The sequence below is a fragment of the Salmo salar genome, chromosome 01 (assembly GCF_965601325.2).
Source record: "Salmo salar chromosome 01, fSalSal1, whole genome shotgun sequence".
Classification (NCBI taxonomy): domain Eukaryota; kingdom Metazoa; phylum Chordata; class Actinopteri; order Salmoniformes; family Salmonidae; genus Salmo; species Salmo salar.
In genome coordinates, this window is record NC_138291.1 from 52,203,143 (window position 1) to 52,223,114 (window position 19,972).

The following is a 19,972-nucleotide window of genomic DNA, read 5'->3' on the forward strand; positions in this document are numbered from 1 at the left end:
TTTTTGTAGGGAGCCAAGGAAAGCAACTGTTGCCTATATCAGTGATGGACACTAGCTAAAATGTGGACCAATACTTTTATAGCAATATAGCTAGCTACTAATACAATAGCCCAACTTCTTGAACATTGTTTTGATGAGCCGGTTAGAACAAGGTTGTGACTTAGTCAAATCATAAATCATACTCTGTACCAAATGCATTGCCTGTCAATTAACATCTTGTCTCGTCATTGTTGGTAATCAGGCCTACTACTGTTGTGTCGTCTGCAAACTTCATGATTAAGTTGGAGGCGTGTGTGGCCACGCAGTCATGGATGAACAGGGAGTACAGGTAGGGCTGAGCATGCTCCCTTGTGGGGCCCCTGTGTTGAGGATCAGTGAAGTGGAGATGTTGGTTCCTACCTTCACCACCTGGGGGCAGCCGTCAAGAAGTCCAGGACTCAGTTGCACAGAGCGGGGGACCTGAGAATCAGGCAGGGATTCTCTCTCTGTGTATACAGTCAAGACAGTGCTGTCAGATTCCTATCCACTGTGTACATCAACACACGGGTCAAGCCACCCATGACTGTCCAGCCTTGTTGTAATGCTGACTCTACTCTACTTTAACTAGGTGGGGTAAGGACTTTAGTAGGGTTGGACAATAATGGACAGTGACCTGATTCACATTTTTTGGGAGAGAATCCTCACTCAGTTTTCTGGGCTTGTGTGAGTTATGATGTTATTTACAGTGACATAGGCCTACCTTCACAATAAGCAACTCAAAGGAATGTGTACACTGCATTTTTCTGGACAAATTTCAGTGAGGCTGAATTGTTGTTGTCTGTTGACTCACAAAGTTAGCGAATAGAAAAATGACTTGTGTCATGCACAAAGTAGATGTCCTAACCGACTTCCCAAAACGATAGTTTATTAATAAGAAATTTGTGGAGTGGTTGAAAAACGAGTTTTAATGACTCCAACCTAACTGTATGTAAACTTCCAACTTCAGCTGTACAATCAACACAGTCAAATGGCAGAGTTGTTAGTTTGGCACTGTTGATAAGCACATATTTGGATTAAAATGTCAAGAAGACCATAGAAGGATCATACTGTTATCTATTCTGGATGTTCTTGATGCCATCAAGCATGCATTTGCACGGTGTTTACGTGTGCGTTTTTGTATTTTTTTTAGCTATAGTTTGAGTTGTGTCCTGTCTGACAGTGAAATATGGCTAGCTCTTACCGTAGCTTGGACTATGGGTTGCTAGCTAGTTAGTGTTGCAAAATCCCATTGCATTGTAAGCATTGTAAGGTAGCAGCATGACAATTTGTCCGAAGTTTGGTGTTGGTTTTGAACTGATGTAGCTAGCTAGCTATGTTTTGTGGAAAAATGCATTTGGACGTGAGCTAGCTATCGTTAGCGAGCTTCTGTGTCGAAGTCAGCTGTTGTTATCTGGCTTTAGCTAGCTAGATAATGGCAAACGTTATATGTGTAACAAACCTTTCATAAAGGAATATAACTAGCTACCTTTATTTGCCTGTTTGTTAGCTAACTAGCTTTCATCTGACTGGTGTTAGCTAGCTAGTTAGCTAGAGAGGCTAGCTGCTGGACTTTGGACAAGTAAGCTAATGTGAACTAACGTTAGCTAGCTAGCTACCTAGCAAATCAAAATATCTGTTTCTTGTCTCAGATACATTTTTTACTCTAACTTCACACTCGTTTTTTGGTGATTCTTCTTTGTTTTTGCTGTGGTTTTCTCATGATAATTTGTTTTAATATTAGCTTGAATTAAGTCATACAGTGATGAAGTGCTCAGTTGAGTATGTTCATATTGACCTCAACACATCTAATGTCTAAGATTGACACAGGGTATATTGTCTACAGAGTGTGTCTGACACGTGTGTGTGTGTGTGTGTGTGTGTGTGTGTGCTTGTGCTTGTATTTGCCAGCTTACAGTCCCCAGTGCCCTGGTATTTCCCTAAACCCCTTGTAGCCAACAGTGGGGCTGATATGAACAGAGCATGTGTGTTTGTGTCTGGGACAATATTGAGACTTTCTGTGTAGAATTTACCTTTTGTCTCTCTCTAGTTCAAGGTCATTACACTGACTAATCACACTTGTTGTTGTTGTTGTGAGTGTGCCGTTCTTTGGCTCCTGTAGTTCTCTCTGTTCTAAACATGTGGGTTTTGAGGACGTTGAGAAACAGAGGTAGGTAGAAAGAGAGAGGGGTAGACCGAGAATGAGAGAGGAGAATTGAGAGGGATAAAGAGAGAGACAGAGGGGTGTTTTCCAGTGGGAGTTGCTGTCTGTGTTTGTGTGATAAGAGGAGAGAGGAGAAAGCTGGTAGCTGCTAGGCTGAACTTCAGGGCCGTACTTCAGAGAGAGGGAGGGAGAGAGAGAGAAAGAGCGAGAGAAAGAGAGATGCATGAGAGTACTATGACTAGAGAATACACTTCAGAGGAACACATGTGCAGCGATTGGGGGGGGGGGGCAGCCAGGAGTACTGACACTTCATAAGGAAAGAGAGAGATCAAGGCGAGAGAGACATTTACATTTGTGTAATTTAGCCGACGCTCTTATCCAGAGCAACTTACAGTTAGAGCATTCATCTTAACATAGCTAGGTGGGCCAACCACATATCACAGTCACAGTAAAAACATTTTTCATCAATAAAATAGCTATCAGCAAAGTCTGAGCTATTAACAGCTCCTAATTGGTGCAGTGGTCTAAGGCACTGCATCTCAGTGGTAGAGGTGCCGCTACAGACCCTGGTTCGATCCCTGGTTGCATCATGGGTTGTATCACAACCGGCCGCGATTGGGAATCCCATAGGACGGCACACAATCGTTCGGGTTAGGGGAGGGTTTGGCTGGGGTAGGCCGTCATTGTAAATAACATTTTGTTCTTAACTGACTTGCCTAGTTAAATTTAAAAAACAGGGTGAGAAAGAGAAGAGACATAGAAAAGGAGAGGTGGAATTGAGTGTACTTAAATAAGTGTTGGTTGAGAGATGTACAGAGAGCTCCTTGAGAAAGCTCTAGTCTAGTAGATGTTAAGGCTTGCTGGGAATTTAAGTATTTAGCTGTGGAATTATTGTAGCACTGTAAGTGGTCCACTTAGTTGCAGTCCACTCTCCATTAGGACTCGACGGTATAGTAAACAATTATATACCATTCTTCATTTACAGACCGGTGGTCTTTATTTACCATTTAGGATTTTTACTTTACCTTCTATAATGGTATTTTAATGTTATGTTACATTTAATTACTGACCAATTACAGTGTGATTCAGAGCGCTGTGATGAATGAGAAGAACGTTGTTTTGGAATGAAAGGCGCCTCCACCAACCACGAAAAGAATGTCATGCGCATTGTGTTGACGTAAACAAACATGTGGGAAACAGACATTGAGTGAAGACACGATGGATGCGGACAGTCATATTGCTGCCTTAGGGACTCCGCTAACTTCCCAGATAAGTGAATAATTCTTGCCAAAGAAAGCTGTAACATTGATATTGTGGACATGGTTTGGTTTTAAGAAAACTGACACAGAACAGCAAAACATAATTTGCAAGTTGTGCAAGCGGTCTGTCGTCGCGAAAGGAGGAAACACAAGTAACCTCTTCAGCCACCTTAAAGCCTGCCATGTGGTCGAATATGGCGAAAGTATGAAGAGGCCCATCACTCCTACATCCCCCGGTGCCAGGCATAAAACTACTTCAAGTTTGAACCAAAGTACACTGGCGCTTCATTTTCCGGTGGGTGCCCTTACAACAAGAAAAGCAAATGATGGAAGGACATTACGGATTCAATAACTCTACACATCGCCAAGGACATGGTTCAGACGTTGGATAAGGAGGGATTTAAAAGCATGGTCGAAACTTTGGATCCGAGGTATGTACTGCCAAGCTGAAATTACTTTAGCGGAACAGCATTGCCTAATAAGTACACAGAATGTGGTGAAAAAGTGGAGAGGGAGATCGAGAACGTGGCACACTTTGCCAACACAACCGACTTATGGTCAAGCCGTACATCAGAACCTTACATTAGCCTGTCTGCATTTCATAACTGATGATTGGGAGCTGAAGTGCAGATGTTTGCAGACGGCTTATTTCCCAGAGGACCATGCAGGAGAGTTGCTTACCCTAGGGCTGAGGGATGCACTTGTGTGTTTTACAACTGACAACGCATCCAACATGGTAAAAGCCATGGAGCTAAACAGCTGGACAATACTGCATTGTTTCGGCCACCGTCTTCATCTGGCCATCGTTAAGTTGAAGTAATTGACAAAATATGTTTTCTCAGATGATGAGCAGCTACTGTTATGGAATTACTATCTTCAAAGTAATGACTCAGGATGTCGGTTATGAGACGAAATGTTAATAAAGATAGCTAGCATTGCTTGGGTAATAACTTGTCACTTGTCGGATTCATAAGTGGAGCGTTCTTGTTCTCACTTTCTGTCGCAAGGCATTCTGTTACTTGCAGTTCAGTAGCGTAAACTAATCAACAGAACGATGCAAATAGTTCTCAATAACATGAATTGTAATACAATTACTCTTGTAAATAACTGTAAATAAATCTGTAGAAAATCTCAGTGTACTCCGTAACCCATTAAAAGTCACTAACTGTAATTAAAATGGATCAAGCCTAGGCCTAATATTAGCCAAATAGTTGAATCACTATTATTTATTCCATATATTTCTGTATTTATTATATACACTACCGTTCAAAAGTTTGGGTTCACTTAGAAATGTCCTTGTTTTTGAAAGAAAGCATATTTTTTGTCCATTAAAATAACATCAAATTGATCAGAAAAACAGTGTAGACATTGGTAATGTTGTAAATGACTATTGTAGCTGGAAACGGCAGATTTTTTTATGGTATATCTGCATAAGCGTACAGAGGCCCATTATCAGCAACCATCACTCCTGTGTTCCAATGGCATGTTGTGTTAGCTAATTCAAGTTTATCATTTTAAAAGGCTAATTGATCATTAGAAAACCCTTTTGCAACTATGTTAGCACAGCTGAAAACTATTATGCTGATTAAAGAAGCAATAAAACTGGCCTTCTTTAGACTAGTTGAGTATCTGGGGCATCAGCATTTGTGGGTTCGATTACAAGCTCAAAATGGCCAGAAACAAAGAACTTTCTTCTGAAACTCGTCAATCTATTCTTGTTCTGAGAAATGAAGGCTATTCCATGAGAGAATTTGCCAAGAAACTGAAGATCTCGTACAACATTGTATACTACTCCATTCACAGAACAGCGCAAACTGGCCCTAACCAGAATAGAAAGAGGGGTGGGAGGCCCCGGTGCACAACTGAGCAATAGGACAAGTACATTAGAGTGTATAGTTTGAGAAACAGACGCCTCACAAGTCCTCAACTGGCAGCTTCATGAAATAGTACCTGCAAAACGCCAGTCTCAATGTCAACAGTGAAGAGGCGACTCCGAGATGCTGGCCTTCTAGGCAGAGTTGCAAAGAAAAAGCCATATCTCAGTCAGACTGGCCAATAAAAAGAAAAGATTAAGATGGGCAAAAGAACACAGACACTGGACAGAGGAACTCTGAACGGTAGTGTAAGTAGGAACCTGTCAATACATGGGTTCATTATTAGGCTACATAACCTCTCTGGGCTAGGCGGGACGAAATCGTCCCACCTACGCAACAGCCAGTGTAATCCCGTGGCGCGATTTTCAAATACCTTAGAAATGCTAGTACTTCAATTTCTCAAACATATGACTATTTTACACCATTTTAACGTAAAATTGCGATAATTTTACAACCGGGCAATAGGTATTCATCCCAGAAGAAAAATAAAAAACAACGAAGTCACGTGCACAAGCATCATAAGACACCTGTCCTCAGACTGGCCAGTGATTGACTGAGCCACAATTTTCTGCCCGGTAACAGGTGACGGAGGAAACCAGTTCCTAAAGATTGTTGACAGCCAATGGAAGAGTTAGGAGGTGCAACGTAAATCCTATGTCACTGCAGTTTTTCAAGGGATTCAAAAGAAAAACTACATTTCTAATTTCTCCCACTTCCTGATTCAATTTTTCTCAGGTTTTTTGCCTGCCATATGAGTTCTGTTATACTCACAGACACCATTCAAACAGTTTTAGAAACTTCAGAGTGTTTTCTATCCAAACCTACTAATAATATGCATATTCTATTTTCTGAGCCAGAGTAGTAACCTGTTTAAAGTGGGTATGTTTTTCATCCGGCCGTGAAAATACTGCCCCCTAGCCCCAACAGGTTTTAACATCTTTGTCATATTAGTCCATGCTGCACATTGACCCCTCCCTCACCCTCTTTCTTTTTCATAATTTCTAACACACACAAAAACACACGCACACAAATACACACACAAACACTCACAGCTACAAACACACACACACTGTTGTTCAAACAATGTGACTGAGGGGTGGGGGCGGAGTAAGCGCTCTCCTGCTCCAGAAAGATTCCTACATACACACACACTGGTAGAGCTCAGTGTCTGACATTCACACACATGCACGCACTCACACACACATCTATATCTGGAACGAAAGAAGTACAAGCCACTCAACAAATGTGAGTCGAGGTGTAACATAAAAGCAATTGTGCACACATTACTGTAAATCGCTAAATGTTTTTTCTATTTTTTCTATTTACAGTAGGAATGGACAAGTAAATACATTCCTAGGAATGGGTGGAGACAATCAGGTAGACTCTATTTAGAAGGCAGTACTAATGCGAGGGGGTGTGGTAATCTATGCATGGAGGAGAACAGAGTGAGAGGTACTGTGGCCAAAGGTAGAAAACCTTAAAAACAGGGAGAGATGGAGAGATAATTGGAGAATATGTGTGTGTGTCATATTAAATATTTCAGAGTGGTGTGAATACCACTGGTTCCCCAGTGAGGTGATCCAAGTGAGTCCCAAGACATCAAAGGCTTCTGAGCCACCTCAATCTGTACCCTGATCCTCCGTCTCTCCTCCAGAGCCCTAATGCCCCAAACCCTCCTACATAGCTGCACACTAGCTGTATCTGGTTTGTGTAAGCCCTGGTGTGGTTCCACATGCTCACACGAATGCACTCACACGGTATACAAGAAGTTAAGGGAGAGTGGGGGGAGAGAACACAGCTAAATGAGAGAGCAAGAAAGATAATCAAGCAGACAGAAGTTCTCTTCTAATCTTGTTCACACTAGTAATCTATAGTCTAGTATAACTGCTGCTGCGTGTGTGCATTTGTGTGTGGAGGACTTTCTCTTTTTCCTTATAAAGAGCGACTGCCCCTAAAAAGCAACTAATCCCTTTGAAAATGGCCTATGTGCCATCGATATGAGTCAGAAACATTTATTCTAGTGAAAAAATGTACTACACAGTGTAAATAGGATAACTTTGTCTCCTCTAAAATAGAGTTTGGAACCTCAGTGTGTCCTAACGAGTAAATGAAGGTTGGGTTTGGATTACAACCCATCAACAAATCATGTCCCGTTTTGCCAAGCTCCATGTGCAAATTGCTTCCCTTTATTGAATAGAGCTCCTATGTTTTATCGCCCCCAACGCTTTCAAAGGATCAAGGGACCTATACGGATTGACCATGCCTCCACAACCAAAGTTCTATTGTTTGCATGCCCTGCGAAAGGAATCAGTATGCGAAATAGGTGCTTGGAGTTTGTCTGCACCAGTAATGCTAGCTTGGTGTGCAACGACCGGTGGTGGTGATTATAACCAGAGATATTGGACTATAATGACCTCTCTGGTATAATTTAGCTAACGACATTAGATAATGTTATTGCTGGTTATGTTGGTAGCTATCTTGTGATAAAGCGAGGCAGGCTAGCTAATGTTAACTAGCAAGGCAGCCTAGCTAAAGTTTTAGCTAACATTACCTACTAGCTAGCTAGCTACTTCATTATAACTTAGTTAGGTCATAGCTCATACAAGTTTATTGTGTATTGTCTAGATACTGCTGGTTATGTAACGTAATCATCTGATAATGCTTGCAGGGCAGGCTAGCTGGTTACAGGCTAACTAATGTTAGATAACTAGCTAACGTTAGCCTACAAGTTGGATTTGCAAGTTAGTTCATAGCTCATACAAGTGTATTCTGTATTGTCTATGGCAAAACTAAATAATGAGTCTGAGTTGTATAGTGAACTAAGAGCAACAAACCATAACGGCTTCAACGGCCTGAATCTAATCCAATCTGGAGCTAATGTACAGTCATCTGCAAAGCATAGAATTAGGGTTTCCATTAGTTACCAAAGTCACAAAGTCAAAATTGGCTATATCGTAAACGTTTAAAGTCCCAGTCGAAATTTTGGACACACCTACTCATTCAAGGGTTTTTCTTTATTTTTACTATTTCTACATTGTAGAATAATAGTGAAGACATAAATGATGAAATAACACATATGGAATCATGTGGTAAACAAGTGTTTAACACATCAAAATATATTTGAGATTCTTCAAAGTAGCCACTCTTTTCCATGATGACAGCTTTGCACACTCTTGGCATTCTCTCAACCAGCTTCATGAGGTAGTCATCTGGAATGCATTTCAATTAACAGGTGTACCTTGTTAAAAGTTAATTTGTGGAATTTCTTTCCTTCTTAATGCGTTTGAGCATTTGAGCGTTTGAGCCAAGGTAGGGGTGGTATACAGAAGATAGCCCTATTTGGTAAAAGACCAAGTCCATATTATGGCAAGAACAGCTCAAATAAGACATTTTAAGACATGAAGGTCAGTCAATCTGGAAAATGTAAAAAAAATTGAAAATTTCTTCAAGTGCTGTTGCAAAAAATATCAACATTTACATTTTACATTTACGTCATTTAGCAGACGCTCTTATCCAGAGCGACTTACAGTAGTGAATGCATACATTTCAATTCATTTCATCCCTTTTTATTTTTTTCCTCGTACTGCCCCCCCCGTGGGAATCGAACCCACAACCCTGGCGTTGCAAACACCATGCTCTACCAACTGAGCCACAGGGAGGCCATCAACCATCACACGCTATGATGAAACTAGGACTCATGAGGACCGCCACAGGAAAGGAAGACTCAGAGTTACCTCTGCTGCAGAGGATAAGTTCATTCGAGTTACCAGCCTCAGAAATTGCAGCCCAAATAAATGCTTCACAGAGTTCAAATAACAGACACATCTCAACATCAACTGTTCAGAGGAGATGTCGTGAATCAGGCCTTCATGGTTGAATTTCTGCAAAGAAACCACTACTCAAGGACACCAATAAGAGAGACTTGCTTGGGCCAAGAAACACGAGCAATGAACATTAGACCGGTGGAAATATGTCCTTTTGGTCCAAATTTGAGTTTTTTGGTTCCAACCGCTGGGTTTTTGTGAGACGCAGTGTAGGTGATGATCTCCGCATATGTGGTTCCCACGGTGAAGTATGGAGGAGGAGGTGTGATGGTGTGGGGGTGCTTTGCTGATGACACTGTCTGTAATTTATTTAGAATTCAAGGTACACTTAACCAGCATGGCTACCACAGCATTATGCCATCCCATCTGGTGTGTGCTTAGTGGGACTATCATTTGTTTTTCAACAGGACAATGACGCAACACACCTCCAGGCTGTGTAAGGGCTATTTGACCAAGAAGGAGAGTGATGGAGTGCTGCATCAGATGACCTGGCCTCCACAATCACCCCTCAACCCAATTGAGATGGTTTGGGATGAGTTGGATGGCAGAGTGAAGGAAAAGCATCCAACAAGTGCTCAGCACTCCTTCAAGACTGTTGGAAAAGCATTCCAAGTGAAGCTGGTTGAGAGAATGCCAAGCCTGTGCAAAGCTGTCATCAAGGCAAAGGGTGGCTACTTTGAAGAATCTAAAATATATTTTGTTGTTTAAAACGGTTTGGTTACTACATGATTCCATAAGTGTTATTTCATAGTTTTGATGTCTTCACTATTATTTTACAATGTACAAAATTTACAAAAAAATTAAAAACTACAATGAGTAGCTGTGTCCAAACTTTTGACTGGTACAGTATGAAAACAAAAATTAGCTTTTTGGACCTAATTTAAGGTTAGGCATAAGGTTAGCAGAGTGGTGGTTAAGGTTAGGTTTAAAATAAGATTTTAATAAGATTTTAGAAATAGGCGGGCTTTATGACTTTGTGGCTGTGGTAATTAGTGAGGACCTTGAATTAGCTTGACCCAAGTTACTGCCATGTTATGTGGAAAGTTGTATGAAACAATACCCTGTTTGATAAACTAGTCGGTTAATTACCCAGCCAAGCAGATAGATACAAGTAGTAGTCATTTTGGTTGTGAAGTGCATTATAAAAAAGCTTTGTCCTTTCTTCATAACAAAATGCAATTTACCACTTGGCTGTCTATTGCCCTCGCTGTGAGCATTCGTATAAATGGAAAAGGGAGGGCACTTGAATCAAGATGATGACATTTGACCTGAGCAGTTTCGAGATTAGTCCCAATTCACCTACATAACTAGCCTGATCTATGGGTTTACCATTCTATTTCACTTCACATATCATGATATATGAAGTGAAATAGAAAGGTGAATGCAGCGATCAGGTTGGTTCCACCATGCTAATCATAACCACCATTGATAATGTAATCAGTGCTCTGTGTGTGTGTTTGTGTGACCGACCAGTAACTTTGAGGGGCAAGGAGCTGATCAATGCTGCTATGCCCATCAGTGGGGCTCTGGCAAAGACCTCACCTCCAGTTTCACCTCTTGCCTGCTCACCAACGGTCATCAATGGGGAGACCAGAATTAGGTAGGTTTAGTCTGACCTGTTCAAACTTCAACGTAGTATATGTTTGTTTGTCAAGTATCACCTATCCTAACTGCCATTGGTAATAGAACAGTGACTGTGTAAGTGTTCACAGATGCAACTATGGAGCCAGCACTTGGAGACTTGCAAGATGATGTGATGGAGTCCTGACTGACAGGCAGGCTTGATACTGACGTCTCTGAATGGAGAGAGACCTGGCACTCGGCATAACATTTTTACTAGACACAACTTTTACTTGTATTGTCTTTTTTTACTATTGAATTGAATTAGTATCTGTCAATATGGGGAGAGAGAATCCCTGTTTATTCTGCACTAGGATCAGGGAACTCTTGTTGTATACAGGACACCACACAAGAAAGTACAGAATGACCACTCTGTTTGCCAATGTAGCCCCATTACCAGCAGACAGAATGTTGATAGGCACAGTATCTGTATCGGCTGTGAATGACAATGAAAGGTGAAAGGTGCACATTGTTATATTAGCAGAACACTACTTCTATGGTATTATGTAAAGTTTGGCTTCTGTCATGGCTACCAGCATTTCTGGAGGCGCAAGGCAAAAACCAAGGCCAAGTCAGCGGGTGAGGTTCCTTTTTAAACGCTGGCCTTCATAGGCTGAAGGGAATTTAACATAGAACAACAGGTAAAATAAAAAGTATGTCTATACTCTTTTTTTTGTGAAAAGGACACCTGCAATGATTCAAGTTTATTTTTGCACTTTCTCTTTGTGGTTGAACACTGATGATGAGATGTAACTCCACCTGGCTCCACCTTGGTTAGGCTGCCCTCTGTTGGCACCAATTGGACTGTACATGACATTCACCAGTGCTGAATTCCTAAAAAAAACCTGGCCTAGACCCTTGTTCCTAGTCATTCCTGTAGATTTGAGAGGATTGGATGGGAGTGTACAAAACGGCAACTTTTTCACCCAGCTAATCAAAAGCAAGATGAAGATATTACCATATTGTTTATATGTATCCTATTAATCCAGTCTACAGGAATTCCCACTTAGCAGACACTTATTCAAAGCAAAGCAATTTACAGTACAGGAGCAAGTTCATAATATGTACGTGTACTTGATCCCTGTGAGAATGAAACCATGACCTTGGCATTGTGTTCTTACCAACTGAGCCACACACATCATTTGTGAAACCTTTGCCTTAAAATCATATTTTCTTTATTCAGATGGAGCAGACTGAATAGTAGAAATAAACTGAGGTTATGTTGGTGTGGCAAACTGTAATACTAAATCTGGACCACTACATGTCACCAGAGTCTGAGTTTAGTGTAGTCAGAGTCCTACACATCAGCTACATGTTGTGCAGGGTTCATTTCCAGTCCTTCATTAACACGCCAAATTACACCAACCAGTTTCTCATCAGGACTGTGATGAGTTGCATCAAGTGTGTTAGTGTAGGGCTGGAACAAAAGCGTGCACACTGTAGCTATCTGGGACCAGGCTTGGTCACCTAAATGTAAGTGTATTGTTCTTTTTTTATTATTTTTTTTTTCACCTTTTTTTAACCAGGCAGCAGAGATTTAATATTTGTTTCAGATGGTTTCTCTCACTCCCACTGTCTCCGCTCTTCTCACTCCCTCTCTCTTTCTCCTGTTCTCCTTCCTCTGTCTCTCACCTCTAACCTCCTCTCATGTTGTTGTACTCCTGTCCTCCTGAGCTGCTCTAGTCCTGGATTATAATCTACAGATTCCAACCCGTTTTTTTGTTTGTGTCAGGCCTTAAAAGTAGACTCAGCGATATGAGATATAAATTAGTATTAGCAAAGAGAAACAAACAAAGACAGTGCAACGTGAAGAGAATTTCCTCAGCAGTAGTTGTCATGCAGCAATCACATTAGAGAAGTGTGAATCGAACTGATGTGTATTTGCACAGAGGCTCTGTGTGGGTGCCTCACAATATCTTTGGTTCACACTGTTGCTTGTGGTCACATCCAGTGGTGTGGTGGAGGGTTAACAGATGTAGCCTAAACAGTGTTTACACAAAAAAATGTAGACATCTGTTGGCATACAGAAGATAGCCCTATTTGGTAAAAGACCAAGTTCATATTATGTCAAGAACAGCTCAAATAAGTAAAGAGAAATGTCAGTCCATCATTACTTTAAGAAACAAAGGTCAGTCAATATGGAAAATGTCAAGAACTTTTAAAGTTTCTTCAAGTGCAGTCGCAAAAACCATCAAGCGCTATGATGAAACTAGGACTCATGAGGACCGCCACAGGAAAGGAAGACCCCGAGTTACCTCTGCTGCAGAGGATAAGTTCATTAGAGTTACCAGCCTCAGAAATTGTTTAACTTGGGTCAAACATTTTGGGTAGCCTTCCACAAGCTTCCCACAATAAGTTGGGTGAATTTTGGCCCATTCCTCCTGACAGAGCTGGTGTAACTAAGTCAGTTTTGTAGGCCTCCTTGCTCGCACATGCTTTTTCAGTTCTGCCCACAAATTTTCTATAGGATTGAGGTCAGGGCTTTGTGATGGCCACTCCAATACCTTGACTTTGTTGTCCTTAAGTCATTTTCCCACAACTTTGGAAGTATGTTTGGGGTCATTATCCATTTGGAAGACCCATTTGCGACCAAGCTTTAACTTCCTGACTGATGTCTTGAGATGTTGCTTCAATATATCCAAATAATTTCCCTTCCTCATGATACCATCTATTTTGTGAAGTGCACCAGTCCCTCCTGCAGCAAAGCACCCCCATACATGATGCTGCCACCCCTGTGCTTCACGGTTGGGATGGTGTTCTTCGGCTTGCAAGCATTCCCCTTTTTCCCCCAAACATAACGTTGGTCATTATGGCCAAACAGTTCTATTTTTGTTTCATCAGACCAGAGAACATTTCTCCAAAAAGTATGATCTTTGTCCCCATGTGCAGTTGCAAACCGTAGTCTGGATTTTTTATGGAGGTTTTGGAGCAGTTATGTCGATATAGGACTCGTTTTACTGCGGATATAGACACTTTGTACCTGATTCCTCCAGCATCTTCACAACGTCCTTTGCTGTTGTTCTGGGATTGATTTGCACTTTTCACACCAAAGTACGTTCATCTGTAGGAGACAGAACTCATCTCCTTCCTGAGTGGTATTGTCACGTCCTGGCCAGTATAAGGTCAATTGGTATTGTAGTTTGGTCAGGACGTGGCAGAGGGTATTTGTTTTATGTGGTTCGGGGTGGTGTTTTGGAAAATAGGGTGTTTGATTTAGTATTTCCGGGTTTTTGGGTTATGGTCTGTGTTTATGTATTTCTATGTGTTATCTAGTTAGTTGTATGTCTATGTTTGGTTAATTGGGGTGGACTTCCAATTGAAGGCAGCTGTGTGGTGTTGCCTTTGATTGGAAGTCCTATATTAGTTGGGTGTGTTTGTTTGTCTAATTGTGGGAGATTGTTTTTGCATTGCGTGTTTTGTAGCCTGTCAAACTGTTGCACTATCGTTGTTTATTGTTTTTTGTATCGTGTTCACGTTAGAGATTTATTAAATTCAAAGATGAACACGACCTCTGCTGCGTATTGGTCTACCTTTTCTGACGAGGAATTTTCAATATCGTCAGAAGACGAAGATAAGTGTGACAGAATCTCCCACCACTCCAGGACCAAGCAGCAGAGGAAGGAGCAGAGGGACTTCGAGTTGGACTGGTGGGAGAAGTGGACCTGGGAGGAAGTGCTGGACGGGGCCGGACCTTGGCACCAGGCTGGGGATTATCGCCGCCCGCAGTGGGAAATTGAGGCAGCCAAGGCAGAGAGGCGGAGGTACGAGGCCATGGACGCGCTGAAGGAGAAGCACGAGAGGCACCCCCAATAAAACATTTTTTGGGGGGGCACACGGGTAGTTTGGCTAGGCCTAGGAAGAGCTGGAAGCCAGCTACCCGTGGTTATATGGAGGAGCATATGGGGTGGAGAGCACCATGTTTCGCTGAGGAGCGCACTATCTCACCCATACGCACGCACAGTCCGGTGCGCGCTATTCCAGCCCCTCGCAGGTGCCGTGCTAGAGCGGGCATCCAGCCTGGTAGGAGGATGCCTGCGCAGCGCATCTGGTCGCCGGTACGCCTCCAAGGACCAGGCTACCTAACTCCCGCTCTACGCACGGCTACCATCAGGCCCCTGCACAGCCCAGTCTGCCCTGTACAAGCACCCCGCTCGTACAGGGCTACTAGTTCCATCCAGCCAAGACGGGTTGTGCAGGAGGTAAGATCAAGACAGACTGTGCGCCTCCATAGCCCTGGGTTTCCAGCTCCTGTCTCTCGTGCGGACCCGGAAGTGCGTCAACCCAGTCCGACTCGTCCTGTTCCCGCTCCCCGCACTAGCCTTCAAGTGCGTAAACCCAGCCACGCCAGTCAACAGTCGTCGGAGCTGCCCGCCAGTCAACAGTCGTCGGAGCTGCCCACCAGTCAACAGTCGTCGGAACTGCCGGAGTGGCCAGACTGCCCTGAACTGCCGGAGTGGCCAGACTGCCCTGAACTGCCGGAGTGGCCAGACTGCCCTGAACTGCCGGAGTGGCCAGACTGCCCAGACTGTCCCGAGTTGCCAGACTGCCCAGACTGTCCCGAGTTGCCAGACTGCCCCGAGCTGCCAGACTGCCCAGACTGTCCCGAGCTGCCAGACTGCCCCGACAGCCTGGAACGGCCAGAGCCGGAGCCACCTCCAGAGATAGGTGGGTTGGGGAGGGGGGGTGTAGCACGGCAGCCACCCTCCCTTCCCTCCCTTTAGTAGGGGGGAATTTTTCTTTTTTGGTGTTGCTTGGGTTTATTTTTGTTAAGGTGCTTCCGGGGTTAGCACCTTTAAGGGGGGGGGGGGGGGGTACTGTCACGTCCTGGCCAGTATAAGGTCAATTGGTATTGTAGTTTGGTCAGGACGTGGCAGAGGGTATTTGTTTTATGTGGTTCGGGGTGGTGTTTTGGAAAATAGGGTGTTTGATTTAGTATTTCCGGGTTTTTGGGTTATGGTCTGTGGTTATGTATTTCTATGTGTTATCTAGTTAGTTGTATGTCTATGTTTGGTTAATTGGGGTGGACTTCCAATTGAAGGCAGCTGTGTGGTGTTGCCTTTGATTGGAAGTCCTATATTAGTTGGGTGTGTTTGTTTGTCTAATTGTGGGAGATTGTTTTTGCATTGCGTGTTTTGTAGCCTGTCAAACTGTTGCACTATCGTTGTTTATTGTTTTTTTGTATCGTGTTCACATTAGAAATTTATTAAATTCAAAGATGAACACGACCTCTGCTGCGTATTGGTCTACCTTTTCTGACGAGGACTTTTCAATATCGTCAGAAGCCGAAGATAAGTGTGACAGGTATGACAGCTGCGTGGTCCCATGGTGTTTATACTTGCGTACTATTGTTTGTACAGATGAACGTGGTACCTTCAGGCGTTTGGAAATTGCTCCCAAGGATGAACCAGACTTGTGGGTGTCTACAATTTGTTTTCTGAGGTCTTGGCTGATTTCTTTAGATTTTTCCATGATGTCAAGCAAAGAGGCACTGAGTTTGAAGGTCGGCCTGGAATTACATCCACAGGTACACCTCCAATTGACTCAAATGATGTCAATTAGCCATTTTCTGGAATTGTCCAAGCTGTTTAAAGGCACAATCAACTTAGTGTATGTAAACTTCTGACCCACTGGAATTGTGATACAGTGAATTATAAGTGAAATAATCTGTCTGTAAACAGTTGTTGGAAAAATTACTTGTGTCATGCACAAAGTAGATGTCCTAAACAACTTGTCAACTATAGTTTGTTAGCAAGAAATGTGTGGAGTGATTGAAAAACGAGTTTTAATGACTCCAACCTAAGTGTATGTAAACTTCCAACTTCAACTTAAATATATATATATATATATTGCCTTTGGAAAGTATTCAGACCCTTGAGTTTTTCTACATTTTGTCAGGTTACAGCCATATTCTAAAATTGGTTTGTTTTTAACGTTTCATCAATCTACAGACAATAACCCATAATGACAAAGCAAAAACAGGTTTTTAATTAAAAAATATATATATATTTGAAATGACACATTTACATGTATTCAGACTCTTTACTTAGTACTTTGGTAAAGCACCTTTGAGCCTTGAGTCTTCTTGGATATGACGCTACAAGCTTGGCACACCTATATTTGGGGAGTTTCTCCCATTCTTCTCTGCAGATCCTCTGCAGACTTAGCCCGAAGCCACTCCTGCGTTGTCTTGGCTGTGTGCTTAGGGTCGTTATCCTGTTGGAAGGTGAACCTTTGCCCCAGTCTGAGGTCCTGAGCGCTCTGGAGCAGGCTTTCATCAAGGATCTCTCTGTACTTTGCTCCGTTCATCATTGCCTCAATCCTGACTAGTCTCCCAGTCACTGTTGCTGAAAAACATCCCCACAGCATGATGCTGCCACCACAATGCTTCACCGTAGGGGTGGTGCCAGGTTTCCTCCAAACATGACCCTTGGCATTCGGGGCAAAGAGTTCAATCTTTGTTTCATCAGACCTGAGAATCTTGTTTCTCATGGTCATAGAGTCATTTAGGTGCCTTTTGGCAATCTCCAAGTGGCTTCTGTCTGGCGACTCTACCATAAAGGCCAGATTGGTGAAATGCTACAGAGATGGTTGTCCTTCTGTAAGGTTCTCCCATCTCCACAGAGGAACTCTGGAGCTCTGTCAAAGAGACCATCGGGTTCTTGGTCACCTCCCTGACCAAGGCCCTTCTTTCCCGATTGCTCAGTTCTAGGAAAAGTCTTGGTGGTTCCAAACTTCTTCCATTTAAGAATTATGGAGGCCACTGTGTTCTTGCGGACGTTCAATGCTGCAGAAATGTCTTGGTTTGCTTTCCCAGATCTGTGCCTCGACACAATCCTGTCTCGGAGCTCTGACATGCACTGTCAACTGTGGGACATTATATAAATAGGTGTGTGCCTTTCCAAAGCATGTCCAATCAATTGAATTTACGGCAGGGGAACTCCAATGAAATTGTAGAAACATCTAAATGATGATTAATGGTAAATGGATGCACGTGAAATAAATTGACCTTCATAGCAAAGGTTCTGAATATTTATGTAAATAAGGTATTTATGTTTTTTTATGTTTTATAAATTTGCAAACCATTCTAAAACCCTTTTTTCACTTTGTCATTATGGGGTATTGTGTGAAGATCAATGAGAAAGACAAATATTTAATCAATTTTAGAATAAGGCTGTAACCTAACAAAATGTGGAAAAAGGGAATCAGTCTGAATACTTTCCGAATGCACTGTATGTATATAACCTAGCAAGCAACATTAGATGGATAATTAAACAAAAGCCTTAATTGGAAAATAGTTAGCTAGCTTGCTGGCTGGCTATAGCTTGCTTGAACGTTGTCGCTTGTGTCACTCACTCCATTTCGGGCCGAGCACTCTGTCCCGACTGTAAAACTCATGTTTAGGTTATTCAAACCTGGTCTGTTATTGATCTTAACTAGCTGTCTCATGTCTTTGAATTGCACACATAGTGGTGATGTTGTTTGATCAACAATATACTGTATCTGATTTATGCTGATGAAGAGTCCCACTGCTTCTATCTAGTCTAGAAATAGCTGTTGCTATCTATATGTATGCTGTACATGACATGCATGACACTTGATAAAAGTTCCTCTTTGAAGTTTATTTCAAATAAACTACAGAGATTCAAATGTGCCTCATCAATATTTGCTAATATTTGTACTTAACAGTCAATTCCATGCCTGGCTGGCTATACAAACAACTAATGTCCACATGTTAAACGCCCTGAGGGCTCTGCTTACCTCAGCTACCCATGACAGAGAGACATGACAGATCTGTCTGGGTGTCTCAACCACTTCAACCTCTAGATGGGAGATGGCATCATTCTGTTTTGTGTCCTTTCACTCTGAATTGTGCACTCGATCACTCCCCCTCATAACAGGATACATTGGTAATCAGCCCTGGTTAGCCCTGGCGCTTTTCATCCTTTCAGTTCCTGAACCCTGTCCCTGACCCCTAACCTCTATATGACCCCAGAACTATATGGTGTTTGCGTTCAAGTTAAAGCTTTACTACCAAAGATGAAAGTGTGTGTGGGTGTGTTCGTGTGCCTGTGTGCATGCTTGTCCAACATTAGTCAGCATAGTTCTCTGACACAAGCACTTCCACCTGGTGCCTCCCTCTTTCCATCTCTCTGTTTCTCTCTCTCGCTCCCTCCATCGTTGAAATGAGTGTTGAGTGTGTCATACCAGCTGGTGCTTTTGCATGCCACGTGAATAGGTTGTATGTATGTGTGTGCGTGTCATATCACAGATGTTCTCTGGCTCCTCATCTCATGCACAAAGAGATTTATTCTACTTTCTAAACATATTTGTATTACCTTTTCTGCTCTCTTCCCTTTTCTGTGCATTCAATTCAGTTCTCTTCTGCTCTCTCTTATTCTGTCTTTCTCTTTCTCTCTCTCTGACACTTACCCTCACCCCCTCCTCTCTCTGTTTTCTCTGCCATCAGTGAGTAATCACGCCCTGTGATGAGAAAAGGAATGAATAAACTGTTCAAAGTAGGACATATTTGACTCAGTTTATCAGAAGGGCAGATTGTTTGCATTCGTTTGTGACTGTGTGCTATGGAGACAGACCAGGGTTGGAATTCAAGGAAAAGATGACATTACTAACTCACGATTATAGATGCGGTAAATATATCAAAGGAACTCGACCAAAGCAATGGAAATGCCATGGCAACACCAATCACGCTTTCCCGTCAGGGAAAGATTCAAAATCTCCTCATTGCCCCCCATCAAAATAAGCCTACATTTAGGCTATTGTTTATATGTCTATTTCACACTATTTGGGGGTAAAAAAAAATCAGAGTAGAATGCTTATATGGAAGTTAACCCTAATACTGCACTACGTTTAAAAACAGCTTCAAGTACCACCACCGATTTCTATATGGCTAGATTAACTACCAGCTTGAATGAACGGCAATTAGCATTTACTGTAGCAGACATTTTTTCTAACTGAAAATAGTCATTTTCAGGTTAGAAAAAACAGCAAAATATATCCATAGCCAGATATGAGTAACCACATTGTGGATAATTTAGAACACAAAAATCGTGATGAACGCAAAACGCTACAGAGAGTGGCCCAATACAGTACTTAGGCCGAGCTCCCTGCCATCCAGGACCTCAATATCAGGCGGCTGTCAAAGGAAGGCCCGAAAAATTGCCAAAGACTTCAGCTACCGAAGCCATACACTGTTCA

General features: G+C 42.4%; 1 non-coding gene across 1 annotated transcript; it reads right to left on the reverse strand.

Moving 5' to 3' along the window:
* Positions 1–8,896: 8,896 nt before the first annotated feature.
* Positions 8,897–8,973, reverse strand: trnaa-ugc (transfer RNA alanine (anticodon UGC)). The gene has a single exon. It is a non-coding gene; the product is annotated as a tRNA-Ala (tRNA).
* Positions 8,974–19,972: the final 10,999 nt, after the last annotated feature.